Here is a 10,215-nt window from a genome sequence, read left to right on the forward strand (position 1 = left end):
TGTAAGCCTTGAATTTTTGATGCGATCAATGACACCAGTGGAGCCATCTTCTGTGGAGTGGTTATTAAAGATATAAAAATCAATACAAAGATGATACTTGGAAATCTATATCACAAGATAATGAATCACCAGGAGAGCCGACTAAGAAGAATGTCAGCAAACCAAACAGAAGGTTTGTGCATAACAAAGTATTTCATGCCAGTAGAATTTAAGCTAAATTTTGCATGAGACAGAGGTCTTCAGGCTACACTTATGATACATTTGCATGACAAGGTTTTAATAAGATGAAGACACAAGCCCAATCAGGCAAAGGGCTCCTACTGCATTTAAAAACAAGAAAAAAAAAAAAAAAAAAAAAAAAAGGCGATGGAGGATAGAGATGTTCAAGACAGAACCAATAATGGCTTGATTTAACTAATGACAAAATAGCATCAAAACTTTCTCTGTCAGTAATCCTCATTCAGTTTCTTTTAAATGAAACATTATTTGCCTGTACCTTAAGTCCGTAAGTACTGATTGATATTCGAGCTGTGTATTGGAGCTTCACAGAATAGTCTAAATTTAATTTGAACTGGGGATTGATTTCATTTCCTTCAAAGGAAGATTTTTTTTCTTTCCAAAATTGAGCTGGTGCATGACTTTGCAAGTTCATTTTGGTTTTCTCCTTGACACAATGGTAAGTGACATGAGAACTTTTATGTGTTTTGTCTTTAAGGGACATCGCAACATAGCTAATGGTGTCACAAATGACTGGGAGCTATTCTTTAGCTTTAGAGATATGGATTCCCTATCATTTCACATCATTTGCTTCCAGGAAAAGCAAAAATAAGCAAACCAGCCACAGTCACCAGTCCACTAAAACATTATATATTTACTAGTATACAGTTTTATGGTTGAGATTTTCCAATTTACAACTACATAAATAAAGTTTTATAGAAAGGGATTAAGAGAGGGTGTGTTTTTGCATATGTTATGTGGTGCAAAACTCAAAAATGTTTCTATTTCCTTTTTTCTCTAGGCACATATATGAGCTGCCCCTTGGAACTCTTTAGTGGCAACTGTTATGGAGGGACATGTTCATAATCACTGCGTATAAAGTGCTTAACAGAAAAGTCTGGGCTCTTCATTAATCAATAAATTTACTGATTTACATAGAGATGTCTTTGTTTTACCTGGAGTTTTTTCATCTACTTCTCACTCTTGTGCAACACAGTTTCCAGGAAAGGAAACCATGATCAGTTTATGCTACTGCATATTATTTGGTTTGCCCTGTACTCTCATTGCATGTTTCAAAGTTTGACTTAATCATGTGTGTGTTGTTATGGAGTCAGTCATGGTGGAATTCCCGGAGACTTTTTTTTTCTCCCGAAGTATCATATGACAATAAGAGAGCGAGATACACCTTGTAGTTTTAACAAGTCTTCACAGTTTTGACTTAATTTGTTTCTTCCCCTTACCCCCTGGGGATCCCAGAGCGCATGAACCATTCAGTAGCATAAAACAAGGGGAATTAGTTCAGACTTCAAGAAAACACACTCCTCTTGTTGGCAATATCTGCTGTGATGCAGAATCCCTGCAGTTTAAAATAGTATGGTGTGCCAGTTTGAATGTACTGTGTCCCCCAAAAGCCATTATCTTTGATGTAGTCTTGTGGGGCAGACGTTTTGGTGCTGATTAAATTTGCTTGGAATGTGCCCCACCCAGCTGTGGGTGATGACTCTGATGGGATATTCCCATGGGGGCATGGCCCCACCCATTCAGGGTGGGCCTTGATCAGTGGAGCCATATAAATGATCTGACTCAAAGAGAAGGAACTTAGTGCAGCTGTGAGTGACGTTTTGAAGAGGAGCAAGCTTGCTAGAGAGGAACGTCCTGGGAAAAAGCCATTCTGAAACCAGAAATTTGGAGCAGACGCCAGCCACGTACCTTCCCAGCTAACAGAGGTTTTCCAGATGCCATTGGCCATCCTCCAGTGAAGGTACCCAATTACTGATGTGTTACCTTGGACACTTTATGGCCTTAAGACTGTAACTGTGTAGCCAAATAAACCCTCTTTTTATAAAAGCCAATCCATATCTGGTGTTTTGCATTCAAGCAGCATTAGCAAACCAGAACAGATTTTGGTACGGGCCACTCTGCCAAGTTGACAAGGGGTGGACTGTGATGGTTAGGTTCATGTGTCAACTTGGCCAGGTGACCCAGCTGTCTGGTCAAGCAAACACTGGCCTAACAATTGCTGTGAGGACGTTTGAGGCTGGTTAATAAACCAACAGGCTGGTTTATTAAATCATCAGTCAATTGACTGCAGCTGTGACTGATGACTCACCAAAGGGCGTGCCTTCCACAATGAGAGAATGCAATTGGTTGGATTTGATCCAATTAATCAGTTGAAGACTTATAAGCAAGACAGATAGAGGACCTTCACTTCTTCTTCAGCTGCCCAGTGAAGCATTTCCTGAGGAGTTCATCGAAGTTGCCGGTTCGTTTCCTGAGGACTTCATCGAACACGTTTGTCAAAGATACCAGTTCATTTCCTGAGGAGTTCGTCGCAGTTGCCGGTACTTTTCCTGAAGAGTTCATCGGACATCTTCCTTGGAGTTGACAGTTTGTTGACGGCTGTACAGAATTTGGACTCGTGCATACCCACAGTTGCGTGAGTCACTTTTACAATTTGATAATCAGAGACACCTCTCATTGATTCTGTTTCCCTAGAGAACCCTAACTAATACATATGGTATCTTGATTGTCCTGACACTTCGCAATTGTCTTCTTGAACCTTATTGTAGAAATCTCACCGTTCACACAACTCACAACTGTTCATTTCTCAGGCTTGTCCTCATTGCTGCAAACCTTAGCTCCTTTATCTTCATCTATAAAATTTACACTATAGATGCATGAATATACTTAGCGATTTTCCATATTTTTGCAGAATGAAGGGTTTTGCATCTCATCCAAACATGGAAAACTTTAGCTCCAAGTCAGCACTCCTGTCTGCTGGAAGATGGGCTTTGATGCCTGGAAGTTCATTATTTACTCATTTAAAAAAAGCTAATGATGACATACTTGTGCTGGGTGCTGGGGACACATTTTGTATTAGGGGAATTTTGAGAAAGATGTTCAGCAAGACTGTGTAATGTCGTTTCTCCAGTGAGGGTCATATTTTAAATGCACTTTTTTAAAAAAAACAAAGACAAAAACAAAACTGTTTAAATGCCCAAATACAGGGTGTAATAATCAAACATTATTTTTGATAGGTGGAAGAAATGTGATGCATAGCAATTGTCAATGAGCAAAGTCCTTTCTAAAGGGGTAAATGATAAAAATTTGAACTAAAAAATGGGCACTTAAGCCAGAAGGAGAAAGTTAAGATTTCAGACAATGTATGTTCACCAGATAAAAACCAGTGAGGTCTTGATTAAATGAGCTGGTAAAAATACCAATTAAAGGCTAGCTACCTAGAAGGTGCAAACTGAACAAGAAACTTTCATCTTCCATACAGCTGACATGGGCCCAAACAGGGGAGAGGACATACAGAGGGAATTTACAACACAACATGAACACAAAATAATTTCTTAGATCTATAATTTATAGGAATCAAGAAGATAGAAGTATTATTTTATAACGATATGCACTGTTTTATTATTTAATATTAATATATTTTCTTAGCCTCTATAAAAATGAAGCATCTTTGGCTTATAAAGAAAAGGATAGTTTTAATTTAAGAGAAATTGATATAGGATGGAGGGGAAGAGAAGAATTACCCAGGATTTGCACCCAAGAGACCATATAGGAGTTATATCTTTGTAAACAAGCCCAGAAATATGAATACTTCTAGGCTTCTGCAAGTCAATGCTTCACTAGATTACTAACTGTCAGATCTTGGCACTGATGAATCCAGGGACCTGAGTGAATCCAAATTTAAGTGGTTCTGATTCTAGGGGAAAGAAAGCAGAACAAAAATATATTAAGGCAGGAAGAGTTTAAGTTAAAGGGCAACCAAATGCGTTGAAAAAAAATAGGGATAGAGAGAAATACAACAAAATGTTAATAATGCTGTTCTTTGGGTTTTAGCATAAACAATGGCTTTTATTTCCTTCCTTGTATATTTTGATATTTACAAATTTTCTACAATAGCATTTCTACTATAACCATAAGAAAACAGATAAGTGAAAAATGCAATTTAAAATTGAAAGTACTGCTGTGTACAGTATGAATACATTTTACCACCGGTAATGCTTTGGCTATATAGGAAAAATGGTTTCCATAGAAGCACTGTAGTGTTTTATACCTAATTAATCAGGAAAGCTTTGGGAAAAATCAGAATTTCAGATCCTGGAAGCTGAGTCCAGTGAATATTTGATAGGCATGAGGAAGGAAAGGTAAGATCAATGGAAGATGAGAAAAGTCTGTTAGAAAGTGTGTAGAAGCATGAAAACTGTGAAAACAAGCAAAGTAACCTCACATGAAAGTGAATAATAAATGGAAGACATTAGCAAGTAAATGGGCCTTGAATTTTAATGTAAAGAACCATGAACAGGATTCTGTATTTTGAATGTCAAAATTAAGAAACTTCATTGGGAAAGAAATTTATGGCATGAGAAAAATCAACCTAACAAAGAGTCAGATTGATTTCTACTTTGGGGGTTCTAAGTCATTGGCATTGGGCCTTCTTTATAAACACTATAGCTTTCTTGTTACTTCCAAGAAAAAGCACCTATAATGCGTTTACTCTTCATGATTCACTTGCTTACTCAAATATTCATTGATTTTTCTGAATCTGGAGCCCATCTACTTGAAAAACATTCATTGACTTCATGGGACTAAAGAATAAGTATGGGTTGATGTTAATGCACATACATGCAATAAAACTGTCAACTCAGCCAGCTTCCTGGTATACCTGAGTATATAACTAAAGCATCATTAGACTGTTAGGCAGCATTGTCTGAAAGGCAGTACACATAATGGAAAGAGATGGTCTTTGACCTCAGAAAGACGTTGATTCAAATCCTGGTGTTGCCACTTGCTACTTCTTAAACTTGCACAAATTACTTTTCTGAGACTCATTTCTTTGTCTTTAAACCAAGAATAATACCACCTTCTAAATACAAACTTGGTGAGAATCAAATGGGATAATACATCAAATAAAGAATGTAACTGAATACCAGGCATATAAAAAAACTGAATAAATGGTAGCTAGGATTATCAATCTCATCTATATGCTTAGAATTTACTTTCACAACACAATGTGACTTTTCATTTCAAGACCAATGTATAATTTTTAGCTTCCTTTGAGTGACTCAAGCATTTGGATTTTTAATCTGAAAATGATGTCGTTTTTTCTTAGATGCAAATGGTTAATTCATAGTACTTAGTCTGAAATAGACTATTCTTCCTTCTCAAACCCCTCTCTGTCAAGGTCAATGGTACCAGCTTTTTCAACGGGTTCATTTTGGGGCTGGTCAGAAACCCAATAAAAGCAGCTTGATGAGGGCCTGTGGGGAGAGCTAATGAAGTCAATACATCAAGTAGAGAAGGTCACAGATTCTGGGTTTTTATTTCAAGGAGACGGTATTAGTTAGTGGACTTTGTACCCAAGCCCAACTTTGGCCTTTAAAGGGCTGAACTCAGCTGTTCTCAAGGAGAGAATTAGTTCTTTCCACCCATCCAGCAATCTTCACTGTTACGGTGTGAAGAGAGAGCCTCCAACTTCAGCTAAGCTGGGGATTCATGCTGTCACTGGATAGAGAAAAGTGAAAGACTTATTTGCTAGGACTTACAAGCCCTACCAATCAGTCTTTTGCCTGCTTTAAGTGGTCAAACAGCTCATTACATGGACCCTGGATAATGTAAATCCATAGTATCACTGGTTATTTAACCCAGAGAAGCACTACATATCCAAATTCTATTCATTACTAAACCCCATCCTGGATGCCACCTTTTCCCTCAGAACTCCTACAAAATTCAGAATTTATAATAATAAGTTGAGCATATATATTTTTTCTAACATTAATATTTATTTTTCATATGTCAATTTTACCTATACAGATAAATTACAGAGAGTATGGGCCACACATTACATTTTCTTTATACATCTTTGTTGAACAATTTTGCACACATAATAGACCTCCAAAAAATTATCAGTTTTTTTTTAAATTTCTCCTAACATTAAGAAAATAACACTAAAAATTAAATTTTGCTTGCAATTTCTAGTGACTTTTAGTTTTCAGTGAATATGATGAGGATCCATTTTAAACTAACCGTTTCGTTCTTGAAATGATGGGATCAGAGAGGCAAGGGAAGTAGGCGGATAGTTGTAAGGAAAGGTCCACAGCAGAAGGTGGATTTAGTGCATGTCACAATCTGCTAAACATTTTTGTGGCTTGGAAGTTTTTTCTAAAAATCAGCCTTCATTCTTGAGGTCCCTTTATCCATTTCTCCAAATTGTATCTCAAAAATTTTAATCAGATCAATGTTAATTGCTTAGGATCACTTAGAGAGTACAGATGCAGATTTGGGACTAGAACCCAGAAATGCTATCCCTGCTATGTATTTTTAACCATGATACTCTGCTGAAATTCTGGTCACAGGGAATAGACACTATCCATTCATATTCCTTACATTACCATAGCAATCATAGTTTATTTATAGCATAAAGACCCCAGAAAAATTATGCTGGAACATTGAAACATAAAATAATGTAGAATTTCTAGAAGTATTACACAAAAGTATTGTCTTAAAGGTTACATTATCCCTTTTCTGGTAACTATTATTTGCCTTGCTTTTAATAGTATATACCTTTATGCTCTATTATATTTACTAGATTATATTTTGAAAATTGAAAAATGAAAGACATATTCACATGAAAATTCAAGTAAGAATCATGATGGAAATGGTATCTATTGTTCTTACAAAAAATTTCTCTCTTCCAATAAATAACCTATTAGTAATACCTTTTCTTCACAAGATATCATCAGTTTTGCCCTTGTAAATGATTTAGCACCAAACATTGTAATAGTGTTGTTAATTTAAAAAAAAAAAAAAGATTCTAACATCAACTTAGGCCTGACTTCTTCTAGTTAATAGTTCTAAAATGGCTCAGCAGATAACTTGTTCAAACCTTATAAATATCATCTTCTACATTTGGGTTATTAAAATAAAAATATGGCATAATAAATGACAGCATTTATACCAAGCATCTAACTTAATTGAAACAAATGATATCCTTACTTTTATTGTGTTAAAAGAGCAATTCCATATGTTATCTTTAAAATTATCTTTTGAAATAAGATAGTGATCAATGACAATTTGGAGGCAAGAAAAGCAGGTCAGAAACCAGTTAATGATTAATTAATTTTGAAGTGAAGTCAGGTGTTCCAGGATTCTACAATACCCTGATTTTATTTTCTTTTTTATCTGAGCTGATACCTTTAATCATCAAAGGAAACATGTTGATGGTAGAATTGAGAAATATGCTTTTGTTGATGGAGGAGGGGGAAATCCAATGACTTGTTCTCTTCTGACCAATTAGCACCATAGCATTGCTTCTTAGGAGAGAAGGACGAATGCCAGTGGAAACGTGGATTATTGGCAAATCTGCTGGAGGGATGAAGTCATTAGCCATATACAGGCTCATTAAGCTCTAATAGTGATCATAATCATCCGCTTGTGATTTAGAGAAATGGTGACTCCATCCCCCTGAAAGGCTTTTTGTTTTGTAGGTTCCTTTTTATTCTGCTTCCTGAAATTCTATGCCAATTGATGTTTGCATGTTTCTGCAATGGCGAGGAGCTTTCTAATTGATTCTCTGACTACACTGTGCGCCGAGCTGGCAGGCGCCCTGCTCTTGGGTCATTTTACACGTCACACCACCTAGGGCTAGCAGGGACCCCTTTAAAGGACAATGGGATGCCAATTATTTTCCTTCCTGGTATTTACATGAAAGGGGTAATACTTCAGGAGAGAGGCTGCTAAGAGGGAATAAGGAGTTTGACTCCCTTAATAATTCTCACCGTCACCAAATTTGTGGACTAAAGGAGAATTGAGAAAGTGAAACAAATAAAGTAAGCAGGTAGAACAAAAGCATTTTAGTTTCTCAGTAAATTTAGTGCTCACTAGGTGCCAGGCAATATTTAAGTGCTTTACATCTACTAACTTGTGTAGACTACACCTCAGCTCTTGGAAGTAGATATTATTGTTTTTCCCACTTTGCAGATGAGAAAACTGAAGCCTTTGTTCACAGGGCTAGTACATGGCAGAACCACAATTTGAACTAGGACAATTTGGCTCCCAAGCCTAGGCTTTTAATCATTTTGCTATAGTTAGAATCAAAGATCTTGTATGAGTTCACCTTAATATAGAAGCAATAGCACTTAGGAATATACAATTCCTTAATAACAACCAGGAAAGCAAATGATGACCCTGATTCAAAGAAGTGGAAATATGAGGCTGCCTTCCACAAATCTCTTACCCCATACTTCTTCATCTAACACCAACTCTGGTAGAAGCAGATTCAATGGGTAATATTGTGCCTCTTCCTACTTCTGCTAAGGAATGCATCTTAATAATCCTGGCTTCCTCATATGAAAATGACAGTTCTAATCAATCTCCATTTGACCATGTGATTTGTGATGTCCAGGGACACTCTAAAGCAGGACTCTCTTAAGATCACGAGAATACTTTGCAAGATACGTAGCCAGACTTAAGCAACAACCAACAGATAACCTGCCTTATGAGGAGAGGGAACCACAGACTTGGCTTCTTCCCCAAGCCCTACCCAGGATCATTCTTCTGCCCTCTACTTAAAGATGACCCAATATCATAACTTAGAAAATCACCAATAGATAAAACACAACACACTTACACAATGCTCTAATTCATTCTATAATTGAATCCAGTATGTCTTGTTTTGAAGTTAATCATTTACCTTATGAATTTATGTAGGCTCCATGCCCTTCAGAACTAGTTGTCGGGTTTAGGGTAAGTGGTCTGTGACCTGGAAGGAAGACAAACAAACCCATCGTCCATATTCAGCACAAAAAAAATATCAGTAGAACTGCAGATACATTAGCATGTGAACAAAATACTATTTTCTATCAGACTGAAATTATGAAGGCATTTACCAATTTGGTAGTAAGGAGAGGGCAGAATTTTAGGTGAGAAGGAATATCAGCGTTTTTGCCCCATGTGCTTTAGGTATTTGCTGAGACCAAAAGGGAAAGCGTCTAAACTGATTCCTGGAACTGAGCAACACAACTGAACCCAGGAGGAAGGAACAGGCTGCCACCCATCTGAGGAAACGGGTTAATAAAAAGGTCAATTGCTCTCTTATCTTGTTAGTCATTAGATAGTCCATTGATGCCACCTGCTTACTTTAAATGTAAAAGTATAGGTTAGCCATTGGAAAGCTGCCACCATCGCTTAGGAACCCCGTGTCTTTGTGCTCTAGTAGTGGGAGGGAAAGGGTCAAACTCCGACCCTTAAAAGCTGAGCCTCTGTTTCTCTGGAAAACGCAGATGTCAGGGCAAGTCAGAAGGTAGTCTTTACGGGTAGAAGGGAGGTTGAGTGCTTTCGTCTGCAATGAATATACCAAAATAAGAGGAGTTTATGAAGTTAATATTAACATGAACTCAAGAAATATTTTAAACATAAAAAATAAAATGGCTCAGGGAATTTTCTTTACTCTTAGGTAATTATATCCCTCAATTTTGAAGTGGTCATATATTAAAAACACAGATTATACAAATATTTTTGTTTGCTCTAATGGTCTTTGAAAGTCGTTCTTTTTCAACGGTCAATTATTCTTTCCTGAAAGCTTAAGGAAAAGTTTACCTGACTTGCTTTGGTATCAACTGCCAATGATAAAAGATCCAAAAGAAATGCTTTATATTCCCAGAAGCAATGCAAGTGTCTGCTTACCATTGGTGGCAGAAGAAGAAACTTTAATTTTGATATATTGGTGACAGGATCTACACTCCCCTCCCCCAGCAACTACTGTCCGCTTCTCTCAGCTTCTGCAAACTCCAGCCATACATGGGCCTCCTGATTTCTTCTCACTCTCTGAGACTCACCTACCCTGGCAACAGAAGCGTGATTGGAGGATTCCAGACCATCCCAACTTTATAGCATATAAGCATTCATTTCACTTTTAATGCAATGAATATATTAAATTTACCTCATTTATTTTTAATGGCATACATATTTATTATTTATTAACTA

At 36.9% G+C, this 10,215-nt stretch overlaps 1 protein-coding gene across 1 annotated transcript in view; it reads right to left on the reverse strand.

Annotated features, from left to right (window-relative positions):
* ADGRL2 (adhesion G protein-coupled receptor L2) overlaps nucleotides 1–8,981 on the reverse strand; it is a 502,012-nt gene extending 493,031 nt beyond the window's left edge. Inside the window, exon 1 of the mRNA XM_037826794.1 lies at nucleotides 8,924–8,981. The gene's annotated coding sequence lies outside the window, so the exon portion shown is untranslated. The remainder of the gene's footprint in view (nucleotides 1–8,923) is intronic.
* Nucleotides 8,982–10,215: the final 1,234 nt, after the last annotated feature.

The sequence above is a fragment of the Choloepus didactylus genome, chromosome 2, assembly GCF_015220235.1.
Source record: "Choloepus didactylus isolate mChoDid1 chromosome 2, mChoDid1.pri, whole genome shotgun sequence".
NCBI classification, from domain to species: Eukaryota; Metazoa; Chordata; class Mammalia; order Pilosa; family Megalonychidae; genus Choloepus; species Choloepus didactylus.